Source organism: Orycteropus afer, unplaced genomic scaffold, assembly GCF_000298275.1.
Source record: "Orycteropus afer afer isolate SDZICR_OR568_19922 unplaced genomic scaffold, OryAfe1.0 scaffold00292, whole genome shotgun sequence".
Taxonomy (NCBI): Eukaryota; Metazoa; Chordata; class Mammalia; order Tubulidentata; family Orycteropodidae; genus Orycteropus; species Orycteropus afer.
Window position 1 is genome coordinate 3,106,373 of NW_006921879.1, and position 13,980 is coordinate 3,120,352.

The 13,980-nt window shown below is 40.7% G+C and overlaps 1 protein-coding gene across 1 annotated transcript in view; it reads left to right on the top strand.

Moving 5' to 3' along the window:
- Positions 1-13,980, top strand: part of LOC103205765 (T cell receptor alpha chain MC.7.G5-like) — a 347,276-nt gene that overhangs the window by 315,137 nt on the left and 18,159 nt on the right. The window lies entirely within an intron of this gene.

Sequence of the window (13,980 nt, forward strand, 5' to 3'; positions counted from 1 at the left end):
GAATGTAGTTTCATTGTGGGGCCTGGGAGAGGGATATCCTGTGGATGTTAATGTAAATTTAGTTATCTATAATGTACATACTTTGACAGATAGATATAGTGATCTTAGTAGATCACACAAGGAGTCCTGATGGCACATGGTTAAAGAACTTGACTGCTAATTGAAACACTGACAGTTTGAACTCACTAGCTGTTGTGTGGGTGAAAAATGTGGCAATCTGCTTCTGTAAAGATTTCAGCCTTGGAAACGCTGTGGGCAGTCCTACTCTGTCCTACAGGGTCACTATGAATCAAAATCAACTCAACAGTGCTGCGTCTCAGGTTAGATCTCACATACAGAAAAAAATAGCTTATTGGTGCGGTTCAACATGTCATTAAGAGAAGCTCAGGTCTAGTCGTCAAGTACAACACAGACCCAGTACAGAGAAAGAAGGAAGTTTCCAGATAGTCTTAGGACTAAAGGCAGAATAAGGGTTTTCCTCACAGTAAAGTACACCTAAGGGGAAATTCATTTAAAATTAGAGGGAAAAGAAAAAAGTAAAGAGCATTTACTTGCAGTGCCCTTGTTTCAAGTACTGTTTGTATGGAGCACCAAGGAGACAAAAATTAACCCAAGCAGAAAACTAAGGAAAAGAAATCGATAGAACCACTGAAGAAAATCAGTTGCCCTTATCTTGCCTGTCTCTGATAATGAATGTGTCTTCTCAGCTCATTCCTCACTTTGGTTCTTGAATTTTCTGGGGAAATAGCAAGGAACTAGAGGGGTTGGGTTAGTCTTCACTTAACTTGGTTAGTCATCTCTGGGTAGCACACATCCCTTTTAGGAAGTCCCAGGGGACTTTTTGTAATGATAGCAAACACAGTGTACAATACTAACAGATTTTTCTTTGGATCTGGGACCAAACTCATAGTAAAGCCAAGTAAGTTATAATTGTTTACAAGAAAGTCATCAACTCATTGTACTAAGTTTCTTTGACCATTTTACATTTGTTTGGGTTCTTTTATGTTTTGGGTCCCCTCCCATAACATTCTATAATCCTTTGTTCCTATCTCTTTTGAACAGATATAAAATATAGTAAACTAATCCCTTGATTTAGTAAACATTCTGAAACCAATAACCATACTCTTGGGATGGTAACCTATACAAGTAAATTTCTAAAATGTTAACTATTTCACTTTTATGAATTGAATTTAAAGTACCTATGAATGCCCAGAATTTCAGAGAGAGGATATGACAAATTAATATAACCTGTATTTTTTTTTAATGAAAAGAATTAGTCTTGACAATAATCCAGTAAAAGTAACATTTTTTGAACACTTACTATATCCAAAGAACTGTGCTAAATGCTTCTCATACCTTAACTCATTTAACCTTCATATCAATCTTGTGGGACAGATATTATTATCACATTTCCACAGATGTGAAGGTTAAAAATGAAGTAAAGACGTTAAAATAATTGTCCACGGGTTCACAGCACATGAGAGAAAAAGCTAAGAGGAATGCCAGCCCTGCCTTCTTCCTGTGATCTTGACAATGTTTGTGTAGGACCACGTACCACTGTGGCTTTAATGACAAGCTCACCTTCGGAACAGGAACCACAGTAATTGTAGGAGCAAGTAAGTAAAAACAAAATAAAAAACAGAATGATTTTAAATAAAGCAATGGGTACATTTATGAACAATTTCACCTAGGAAGAGCAATCATTGTTCAATAGCTCAGTTCCAAAGTCTTCCTGGTTTGCTTGTTTCCCTCACCTCTTCTTTCACCCAAAATGCCTTTCTTCCTCAAGTATGCCTTTACAATGATAAAAGTGTGGAGGGCACAAGCTTCATGGTCAGATAAAAACTGAGCTAACTCTCTGAAATTATTTCAAGTCCCTAAAAACAGTGAGAGATCTCACTGGACTACATTAAGAAATAAAACTTGTTTCAAATATTTGAAGAACTGCTATATAGACAAAGGAAGGAGTTAGTTCAGAAGGCAAAATCAAAGCCAGTGAATGAAAAGAGCCATATCCTAGCTTCCCGTAAAAACTTTTGGAACAATTAGAACTTTCCTGCCTTGGAAAAGCAGCTCTTCTTCCTTGGAGATCTTCACACTGGATCCTTAAGGCTAACTATTGGGATGTTATAAAAGAGATTTCTATGCCATCTAGATATTGGGCTGAATCATCTCTGGGCTCCCTTTCAGCTCTAAGTGTGAAGATCCCATGATTCAAGCCTAGAGAATGAAAAGGTGAGCTCAGACCTGTTCCTTCTATTTTTACCATTTTAATAGCCAAAGAAATGGGTCATCAAACTATTCATGAGCTAAATCTAGTTGGAATTGTTATGCTTAGAAAAAGGTGGGAGTATGACTTCCCAATACAATAAAGTTAGAAAATCAAAGGAGATATCAGAAAGAAAAAAGAAAGAAAGAGGAGATAAACAAAACACCTAGAGGGAAGACCAGAGTTTGAATGAGGAGAGAAGGAATGATTTTGCAAGGATAGAGCTAGCCCATCAAAGTTTTCACGAGTTACTTTGGAAAAGGATTCACATGTAATGTCAATCAAAGTAAGTGAGCAGCCTTTCATAGTGGGAGATAGGGCCAGGAAAGCTAAGTTCCTTCTACTTTGTTGTTGTTGTTGTTGTTGTTGTTGTTGTTATGTGCCGTCGAATCGCACCCGACTCATAGCGACCTCTCCTTGGGTTTCTGAGGCAGTATCACTACGGAAGTAGATTGCCCAACCTTTCTTCCGAGGAGTGGCTGGTGGGTTTGAACCGCCAGCCCTCTGGTTAGCAGTCAAGTGCCTTAGGCACTACGCTACCAGAGGTCCCTTCTACTTTAAACACTCCCAAAAGGACGGGTAATTGCTTTCTGATGGGAGGGGACTCTGAAGGTGGGAAAACTGTTGTCAACACAGATTATTTGTCCCTTGAGAGAGAGCTTCTGAGAACTGACTGCCCAGCCTAGACTGCTGGCTGCCCAAGAACAAGATTTAAAGAGTTGTCATCCCTCTACCCCAGGGCAGAGAGAGAGGATGGGGGACTTGAGTGCCAGGTTCATGTAAAGGAGACCAGCACTGTGTCGACAGAGGCTCATCCTTGGGGAGGCTGTACTTTGGAAAAGGAACTCAGCTGACTGTGTGGCCTGGTGAGTGAGTGGTTTTCTACTCGACTGAAATAGTGCTGTGAAGAAATTGAGAAAGGAGATCAGTGAACTCCTTTAGTCTTGATATGAAGGGGATATGGGTATGACCCCTCCTGGAGAACCACCTTCCCTAGGTAGACTGAGATGGGGAAATAGAGGGATATGTCAAGATGACCTCAGGTCCTTTTTATGGACCCAAGAATCTCAGTGGAAAAACCTCAGAGGAGATTGTTTTTCCCACCCAAAGCAAAGGAACATGTGAGACATTCCAGACACCCACTCTGCTCCACATTCAACACTTAAGGGAGAGTAGGGCCTCAACATATGGGCAAGCCAAATTTGAGGGCATGTTTACAAAGTCTTATTTTTGGGGGTCCTGTGCTTCTTAGCAGTCTCCCTCTCAGAGGCTCTGCTGACTGCTGCACCCCTTTCTTATCCAGACTGACCTCTCCCAGTGTGCTCTGAAAACTTCAGGGGCCTGCGGAGTATTTTTTTCTTTCCCCAAGAAGCTCCCTCATCCCCTTCCTTAGTGCTAGCCTCACCCTGAGATGGGCTCCAGAATAGCTGAAAGGTCTGAAGCTTTCACCAAAGAAATGAAAGCTGATTCATAATGCACAACACATAGGGCAGCAGGTAAGGCAACTGGGGAAAGCCTGGTTATACCCTGGACTCAAGTATCCATCTTCTCTTTGGAGCCCTGGGTAGGCACTAACTGAATGGAGCAACCATGTTTGCAAGTACATGCGTGTGTCCATTGTTGTTGTTGTTGTTGCTATATGCCATCAAGTTGTCTCCAACTCATAGTGACCCCTCCTTGGGTTTCCGAGGTGGTATCACTATGGAAGTAGATTGCCCAACCGTCCTTCCGAGGAGTGGCTGGTGGGTTTGAACTGCCAGCCTTCCAGTTAGCAGTCAAGTGCCTTAGGTACTATGCTACCAGAGTGTGTCCATTATGCATTTATATTCTGGATGTGTGAAGCTTAGAGGGCTTCCTAGTCTCAAGTCCTTTAGGGGTTAAAAATGGCCAAATGGGCCCTTGAATGAGGTTATGACTAAGAGCTATTATCTTTACTCACAGGGTCAAGTCCAAACAGCCAAAGCAGAGAAGTGAGTAAATAAAAATGGGCTAGACCCAAGTATGTGCCCTTTTGGAAGCTTTCCAGCTCTATAAACTGGGTACAGCAATTGGAGTTGGGATTGCTTTAACCATTGTAACCCCTCCACTCTACTACTACTACAAACAAACATAGGAAATGTCCTTTGTCATGTATCTACCAAGTGTGACTTCCTTGCTCTCTGTGGATTTTTGCTGGGCCACAAACCACTGTGTGGCCAACACTGCAAGTAACAAGCTAACTTTCGGAGGAGGAACCAAGGTTCTAGTCAAGCCAAGTGAGTAGTGGAGCATGAGCCACAATCCTGTTTCCAACACTGAAACAGTAGTCTAATCATCAATTTTAAATTGAATGTGCTCTGTTAGCGCAAATTAATCTGTCTCAAACTTGCCTCAAAAATGTTTAGTGTTGCTCTTATGCATAAGCATATGTACATATATATGCAAATTCTATGAGGCTAAAGAATATTGCATTTTGGTGTTTTCTGAGTTCTCTCTTCTTAAAAGAAGGCGGAAAAAAATAAAGGTGTTTTCCTTATTTCTTCTCATATCTTATCTGATTATCCCAAGAGGCAAAGGAAGGTGGAAAGAAATGATTCTCTCTGTTCAAAATGGTTATATGATTTGAACATTACCACAATAGCAGGGCAAGGATCCATTTCCTAAGGTTCAATATACTGCTATCTGAACCAAGCTGCAGCCTTTATAACCATCATTCTGATTTATCTCCTCTGGCCCTCATTTTTTGCCAATTAATGGAGCTGAAATATTGGGAACCCTTATCTCCTGGTTCACAGAGAGAGTGTGAGGATTAAAAAGACACTGCTCTGAAAAAAAGGTTGAGCTGGGTTTTTTGGGGGAAGGAGGGGGAGGTATTGTTTTTGTTGTTGATGATACTGTCTTTTTTATTGGAGGAGGGAATAAAGAAAGGAGAAGTACTAGAAAGACAAGGTGATATGATCAACACCTGAAAGTGTACAAAATAAATTATTAAAGTATTCAGCTAGGAGCCAAAAGACAGTGTGGACCCTGACTCAGCAGCTCACCAACCATGTGGCTATGGGAAAATTACTCATGTTCTCTAAACCTCAGTTTTTCATCTGTTACATGGAGATTACGATTCCAGCCCTTCCTAGCTCAAGGGATTTTGTGAGACTCAAATGAGATAAAATGTGTCAAATCTCTTTGAAAAAAAGTATGGGGTAGATGATTTATGATTTTTAAAAAGTAAGATTTTCTGAAAAATTCCATTTAGGGTAAAAATTGAATATGAGCAAACTTAATGGACTTTGACTATGGTAGAAAAAGAGTTAAGTTTTGATATAAGGTGAACCATTCTAATCATGAGAAAAGGAAACATGAGAATCAGTAACCAAGACCTTCCTTTGGAGGTCAAAAGCCTGTTGGAAATCGTCTAGGAGAGATATGTGCAAGATTTGTAGTAAATGGTTTCTGAGGGTTTCTACCATTCCAGAGAGTATGTGTGTAAGATATTCTTGAGTATACCTAAATAGGGGAGCTCTGGTGGTGTAGAGCCTAAGGCATTTGACTGCTAACCAGAAGGCTGGCTGTTCAAACCCACCAGCTACTCCTCTGAAGGAAGATGGGGCAATCTACTTTTGTAGTGATAATGCCTTGGAACCCAAGGAGGGGTCACTATGAGTCAGATCTGACTCAACAGCGGTGAGTTTTTGAGTACCTAAATATGTGCTTGGGATATGTTGGATTGGGGTTCAGCCAAGTCAGAGAACCCTACGAGAATTTCTTTGCTTGAAAATGAAGCACCTTTTGGTTTTTGTGGTGAAATAAATCACTGTGGAGTTGTCAAGTGCCCAGAAGGTGGTGTTTGGAAGGGGGACCATGTTAAAGGTAGATCTTAGTAAGTATTGCCATGAATTCTGAATTCTATTACTTACTGAGACAAGTAGCAAAGTTTCTTGTAAATCTAAGTGGACTCCTAAATGCCCTCTATTCGTCTACATTTCATGGGGAGCAGAGCATTCTCCATACCATCCCCATTCTAACCATAAAAGCTCATTCTGCCAGCTAACTGCATTGTTTGCAAGCTTCACAGGAAGCTGAATGGAAGAAGTCCCCCTCAGCTCAGTGTTCAGCTCCATCAGAGAAACTCTATCTGAGATGCCAATACTTTCTCCTACAACAGGCATCCTCCTACAACCTTGATGTCTAATTGCCCAGATAATATCCCAAGGTCACTTTGGAAGACCCTCTTGTCTCACTTTACCTTTTCCAACCAGTAATTTACATGGTAGAACTAGATCTAATACCTTAGTAGGGCAAAGGCATGATCTAAGTATCCATTGTTGACACGCTTTGGAGCCAGGATTTGATCTTTTAGGCCTTCTATTTGCTCATCTGTAAACGGGGATAATGATTAACTTCTCCATGTCTGGACCTCACTCATGTATCACCTCTTCAGAGAAGCCTTTTCTGCCCAGTCAATCTAACAAGCCACAAAACACACTACTACTTGATTGCTGTCTATCTCTTTACCCAGCTTGACTTTTCACTTGACATTATATTATCTACGTAATTTTTGTTTATTGCTTGCTCCCCCTAGCACCTAGCACCTATAAGCACCATGTGTCCAAGCTCTCTTCTATATCCCCAGTGCCTAGGCAATGCCTATACATTGGAGATGTTCAATGAATAGGTACTGAGTGAATGGAGGACCTACCATCACCTACCCCTCCATCTCATGAAATTACAGAGTTTTTATTGTATTCCCAAACTTTGAAAACCCATTGAGTTCTTTACTGAGGGCAAGGACGGAGTGTAACTGTGGTAGTTAAGGTTATGTGTCAACCTTGCTGGGCCTGGTTTTGAGTGACTGGGCAGCTGGATGTAGTTATTTCCCATGATGAAACCGGTAATCAGCTCCATGGTGGAATCTGTTGTGAGTTGTTTAGGGATGTGGTCTGCTTCCAGTATATAAGGAGAAGCTTTGAAAAAGTTCTTAAGCCTTTTGGAATGCTTGACCCCTGCATGTAGCCAAGACATTGTTCAGCAGCCTCCCAGGCTGTCTGCCAATCTCGGGACTCTTAATGGACTTGAATCAATGGCCTGCTGTGTGGTTTGGTAATATCGGGACCGTGCCTTTTTACTTGTTGACCTTGGGTTTGTCAGCCTCAGCAGCCAGCAGCTGCCTGAGTGAAGAAAGCCTCCAGCTTCAGTGTGCTGGGAGTAGGAGGCAGAGCCCAGGGTCAAAGGGCCTTCACCCAGCCCCTAGAGCTGGCACTTTGAACTCAAACTTCTAGCCTCCTAAACTGTAAGAGAACCAATCCCTATTTATTCAAACCACCCACTTGTGGCATTTTCTGCTAGAGCAGCACTAGAGGACCAAAATGGTAACTTTCCATTGTTTATAGTTTTATAGTGATCATCCAGGAGGTATTTGTAGGGTCTCATTTCACTGTGCCTCTCAGATGGGGAATGCACTGATCTTTGGAAAGGGAACCACCGTAACAGTGAGTTCCAGTAAGTATTTCGTTATTATTGATCATAGTTTTTGCACTTACCTGTAGTTTTACATTGCACAGGTGACTAAATGTACTTGTATTTTTTAACTCTGGAAGCATTGGGGTTTGTGAGGAAAGCTAAAAAAACAAAATTTAAAAAAATCAAATACTGTTCCCCATCCCTGTATCCCAACCATATTCCATGTCCCACTCCATCCTCACAATTTTTAATTAATTAGTTAATTAAAAATTTAAAGGAAATATTCCATTTGAGGAAATAGGCAGTTTGCTAAACACAGGTAAAATGAGATTGTGTACAAGTGTGTTGTTTCCTAAGTAAAAATAGGGATCAGAGCTGATACCTTTTGGGTAGTAAAATGAGATTACTTGGTAAAATTTCATAAATCTTTTTGGAGGAAATAAATGTCAGATTGTCTAGAGAATGTCCCGTGGACTCTGTTCAGGCTTTTCTCGACATCACTACTAGTGTGCACTGAAAAGAGACTTTCAGGGGCTTAATCCATGGCTTAGTCTTTATTCCAATAATAAAAAAGGGGGAATCCCACCCAGAGCTCCCCTGGGAGAGGATAAATACATGATAATCACATTAATCTATTATCAAGGTAGCTCAGGCATTTTTGTCAGGCAGCTCAGTGCCATGATTTATAATACATTCATCTTTGGGAGTGGGACAAGATCATCAGTAAAATTCAGTAAGTGGGCAATATGTCACTAAAGCAGGAGGCTTAATGTGGCAACTGAGGCCCACTGAACTTACTGCAGTATTTGTAGGGCCCAAGTTTCAAGAAATTAATGGTTTATGCAGACTTAAATGCATTTTGATATAGAACGGAATATTAAAGTAATAGCACAAAGGATAGAAAGCTCTAGCTAAGGTGAGAAATATTCATGTAGATGAACCAAAAATAACAGACTGAAGCAGCCCAGTCAGAGAGTTGATCCTAAAGAAGAAGGCAAAAAGTTTGGCTGACTGCTTCCATTTCCTCTACAACCTGGCTCGGTTACTGCATCTGGGCCACAATTTCTTCAGCTGTGAAATGAACACTTTAATAGCACCTCATAAGTTATTTTAAAGATAAAATAAGTTAATGCATGTGAAAGTGGTTCATAAATGATGTACAGTAAATGATTTTACTGTACAGCATTACAGTAAAATCTGCAAGAGCTAGAACCAGTGTAAGGTGGAAACCTATCAGAGAAGGAAAACTCAAGTATTTGTCACTAAAACAAGTGATAGAAATGTACACCCAGTCAAAGGCAGAAAACTTGCAAGACCCAGAAAAACAAATTCCCTTCGAGTTCCGGTTCCCAGAGGTTTTACAGTATTATTACTTGTTTACAAAAGCAAAAAAGGCTAGATAAAGTAGTGTAATTAACATGAAGAGAACCTGTAGGTTCTTAGCAAAATAGCTCTCTTTTCATGTAGCGTAGTTTACATTGGTAAAAAGCACTCTCTCTTCTACTGAAGTATAATGACTTGAAAGGAGCCCTGGTGGTACAGAGATTAAGCGCTCAGCTGCTAACTGAAAGGTCGTGGTTCAAACCCACCAGCTATTCCACAGGAGGAAGATGTGGCAGTCTGCTTCCATAAAGATTTATAGCCTTGGAAACCCTGTGGGACAGTTCTAGTCTGTCCTCTAGAGCTGCTGAGTCAGAATCCACTCAACAGCAATGGGTCCAGTGACTTAAATGTTACCCAAATGCCTATGGTAGGGGAAGGGAAGCCATTTTGTAAAAGCCTACATTACAGTGTGAATTCTGGAGGTTACGGAAAGATTATTTTTGGAACTGGAACAAAGCTCCAAGTCACCCCAAGTGAGTCCAAATTCCTAATCATTTCCTTGTGTTGTCTTCTCTCAGAATGAGGATACAATAGGCTTTTTTTTCTGGGCATATTTGAGAGATTCAAATAAAGGGATTGTATAAGGATCCCTCATCCATTTCTTAACATCTTAATAACATTGTTCCATTCAAGTTCTATTCTTTCTTAATAGAAAAAACATAAGATATTGCCTGTGAGGCAAATGGAAAACAGTATCAGACCTGAAGCAGAGTGGGTGCCCTTTAATCAGAGGGAAGCTTGGCACTAAGGTTAGAACAAGACTGGAGTAGGTAACAAGACTCCCACCAAGCCACTGAACCTGCAAAATGAGCTAGCCGGAGGGCGGAGGCGGGGAGCAGAAAGCTGTCACCCATAATGATCTGCATGAGATTCCAGGAAAATTTCAGATTGATTGAAGTTAAGATTAGAGGAGACACTATGGCAGGAATCTAAAAATTGATAACTGTACTAGAGATCAAAAGGGGGCTAGGTATATTTGTTGGATAAATAGAGTTGAAAATCATGAGTTTGATAGTGTTAGATCCAGAGATTGAGTAAGTAAAGACTTCATTTTAAGTGTTGCACAGTAAATGCCCAAAATTTAAGTCAGATGGCCAGTGTTATATAGAATGCAAAAAGAAAGTTGAAATGTAGTCACCTTTGTAGGTGAAAGGGCCATATCTCTAGGTCTTGAGTGTGAAAAGGATGTGTGAGCTTATGAGTGTTTTTGACTGACTAAGAAGCATTGTGGGAAAGCAGGAGGCTATAAGTGGACCTTTGGGAGTGGGACCACACTGCTGGTCAGGCCTGGTAAGCAGAATATCAGAGAAATGATAGAAGGATTGAGGGTAAAATGTCTTAGTGTCTCCAGAAATGACTGTGTTATGGAAGCTGAGCTGAACTTTTGGGGGGTCAGTATTTTGAAGTCTGTACTAGCAAAATAATTAGCCCCAATATAGCTGAAATCCCATTTTAGAAAGAACAAGGAGGATTCTCCTCTCATAGATCCTCCTAAGATTTATCTGTTTAATGCTATGTATCCAGGATTTTTGCGTCTTTATTAACAGTGCTGGGTCAACTTACTTAGCCTTAGACCACTTGTTCTTCATTTGTAAAAATAAGTATTTATAATATCTAGCTCATGGCATAGTTGTGGCCTGAAAAAACTCACTGGCATCAAGTTGGTCCCAACTCATAGCAACCTCTCCTTGGGTTTCTGAAGCAGTATCTCCACAGAAGTAGATTGCCCAACCTTCCTTCCGAGGAGCAGGGCTAGTGGGTTTGAATCACCAGCCTTCTGGTTAACAGTCAAATGCCTTAGGCACTACGCCACCAGAGCTCCCAAAAGAGATAACATAACATGTAAATTGTTAACCTGCTTGGCACATCATATGTTCTCCATAAATGATGGTTTTCTTTTCCTTCTCCTGAGTAAATCACAATTGAAAAGCCCAACACTGCAGGCCATTTTTGTATAGAGGTTTGCTACAGTGTGAATTCAGGATACAACAAACTCACTTTTGGAAAGGGGACTGTGCTTCTAGTCTCTCCAGGTAAATGTCCCCCTCCCACCCTTGCTCTCACCTTATCTGGCTTTAAGGGTTCTGCATATACTCCTTGCGTTTACCTGTGGATTGCATCATCCTTGTTCCATCAGTGTACCTTCCATGAATTTAAGGTAGCGCCTCCATGAAGGACTTTTAAAAATGGAAATAGCTAATAGAAGAGCTGTAAATAACAGTAGAACTAATTCATTAGGACAGAATGGAGTAGAGGCTAACACTCTAGAAGATTAGGACAAACCCGGTTTTTCCAGAAATAGCTGGTGTAATAACCTAGACAGGGAGCTCTGGTGGTGTAGTGCCTAAGGCATTTGATTGCTAACCAGAAGGCTGGTGATTCAAACCCACCACCCACTCCTCAGAAGGAAGATTGGGCAATCTATTTCTGTAGAGATACCACCTCGGAAACCCAAGGAGGGGTCACTGTGAGTCAGATCCAACTCGACTGCAGTGAGTTTGGGTTTTTGTTTTGTTTTGTTTTGTTTTGTTTTTGGTGGTCTCTCCCCAGGTGTACTTCACCTTCCCACCTCCCTTTAGATCCCTATACTTAGCTATGGAATCTTGAACAATATGCAACACACACAGCTACAGAAATCGTTCATTATCCACCTATTAAAACTGAAAGGTCTTTGAGCAGAGACTCTTCTTAGATCATTTGAAATGTTTAATATGGCTCCTTTTACAAAGTAAGTGCTTGATAAATGCTGGTTTGACTGAAATTAAACACCCCTATGAAATCAAATTTCCAAGCCAAAGGGAAGAAGAGATTAAGTAAATGACACAATACATTCAATTGTGTGGTACCACGAGAATCAAATAGATCTAGGTTTTGGTCCTAACTGGCAGTATAACTTGGAAAAGATCTCTTGCTTTCAGGCCTCCGTTTCTCATCCGTAAATTGGGAAGTAAATCCAGATAATCTCTATAGCCCCCCAGCACTAACAATCTGTGGCCTTATTCCATTGAGAGATGGTGCTTTTTTCTCATATGGATAAGTCAAATATCATTATTAAATCTCAAGCGTTTTCTAACTCTTTAAGATAAATCAGGAAAAAGGATGAAGTGGCAGAGGGAGTTTATTGTAGGACCTCAAACACTGTGGAACTCGGGAGGAGCAAACAAACTCACCTTTGGGACAGGGACCCGGCTAAAAGTGAAACTGAGTAAGTGTGAAATTCTATGAGAATTACAAAATGTGTTCTTGACACAGTGAGCAGAAGAAAAGGAAATGCCGTTTTTGTGATTTGTATCTTATTTGTAATTACCTGTAATCTTACTGTGGTTGAGGTATTAAGTCTTGTGGCACTCAATAAATTGGTGAAAGTATTTAAAGATGAAACAAACTTATTTTCTTTGGGGTAGAATTTAACAAACTACTAAGGCTTTTCCTCAGATATGTGGTTGACAGCAGGTCTGTCTAACTTTTGCGTTTTTGACACTAGAACTGCACTAAATGGAGCCCCAGGCAAGGTGGGGGAACTAGAAAGCAGAAAATTGCATGGCCATAATTGTTTCTACTTCCGCTGCCATTGATTCAGAGAAGCACAGGGAGGAAGATATTCTAGGTCATGTTATCCATGCCCCAAATAAGCCCCATCCAATTCACTCCAGAAATTAAGCATCCCTTTACTCTAAATGCTATCCCAGAAGAATCCATGAAGTACAGAGAAAAAGCTCAGAGATTTGGGTGTCAGTCCAGAGTTCTTGGTTTTATTTGGCCCCAGGTGACTGTGTAATGTTTTGAATAGTCATTTCTTTCTGTATGCCTCAGACTCCTCTGTGTTAGATGAGGGAGTTTAAGCACTCAAAATCTAGAGTTGTAGGATCTTATTTCTCAGGTGTATGTGACTCAAGGGTTTGGATGCTTTTGAGTATTTCATGAAAGATCCTATAACCCTAAAGAAATAGCCTGCTTAATCAATAATCTAACTCAAAATAAAAATAATAACCACCATCTCAGTGTCTATGGCATGCCAGTAGATACCAGGCACATTACATACAGTATTGCTTATCTTCAAACAATTCTATGAGGTAGAGGACAGTATCCCCATATTACAGATAAGGAAACTGAGGCTCAGATAAGCAATTGCCCAAGATCCCATGGCTAATGAGTGGAAGAGCCAGGATTCAAACCCAAGACTGCCTTTCTTATCTCAAAGCTCTGCTTTTTCTATTACACAATGTTACAGACTATGGTGTATTCCTGTCCCTGGGGAGTCCTGATTGTGCAGTGGTTAAGCACTCGGCTGCTAACTGAAAGGGTGGTGATTCGAACCTCCTAGCCACTCTGTAGGAGCTCTGGTAGAGTAGTGCCTAAGGCACTTGACTGCTAACCAGAAGGCTGGCAGTTCAAAACCACCAGCCACTCCTTAGAAGGAAGGGTGGGCAATCTACTTCCATAGAGATACTGCCTTGGAAACCCAAGGAGGGGTCACTATGAGTCAAGTCCAACTCAATGACACATAACAACCAAAACAACAACAGCTACTCTGTGAAAGAAAGCCGCAGCATTCTGCTTCCATAAAGATTACAGCCTTGGAAACCCTAAGGGGAGGTTCTACTCTATAGTTCTACTCTGTCCTATGAGTTGGAATTGACTTGACAGCAATGAATTTGTGTTTTGGGTTGGATTTACATTGAAATGAGAGACAATGCCAACCAGATGGAGTAGGGAAATATATGGAATTTGTCTTATATATTTTTGGATATTGCCATGTGTTAGATGAATCTCCAGAAAATCTTGACTTAGATGTCCCATAATAATTCATCTAAAGAATTATCTTACATTATTAACAAAGAAACAAAAAGCATGGGGGCTGTTGGGAGCATTTACCCCAAGTTAGGGAGGTA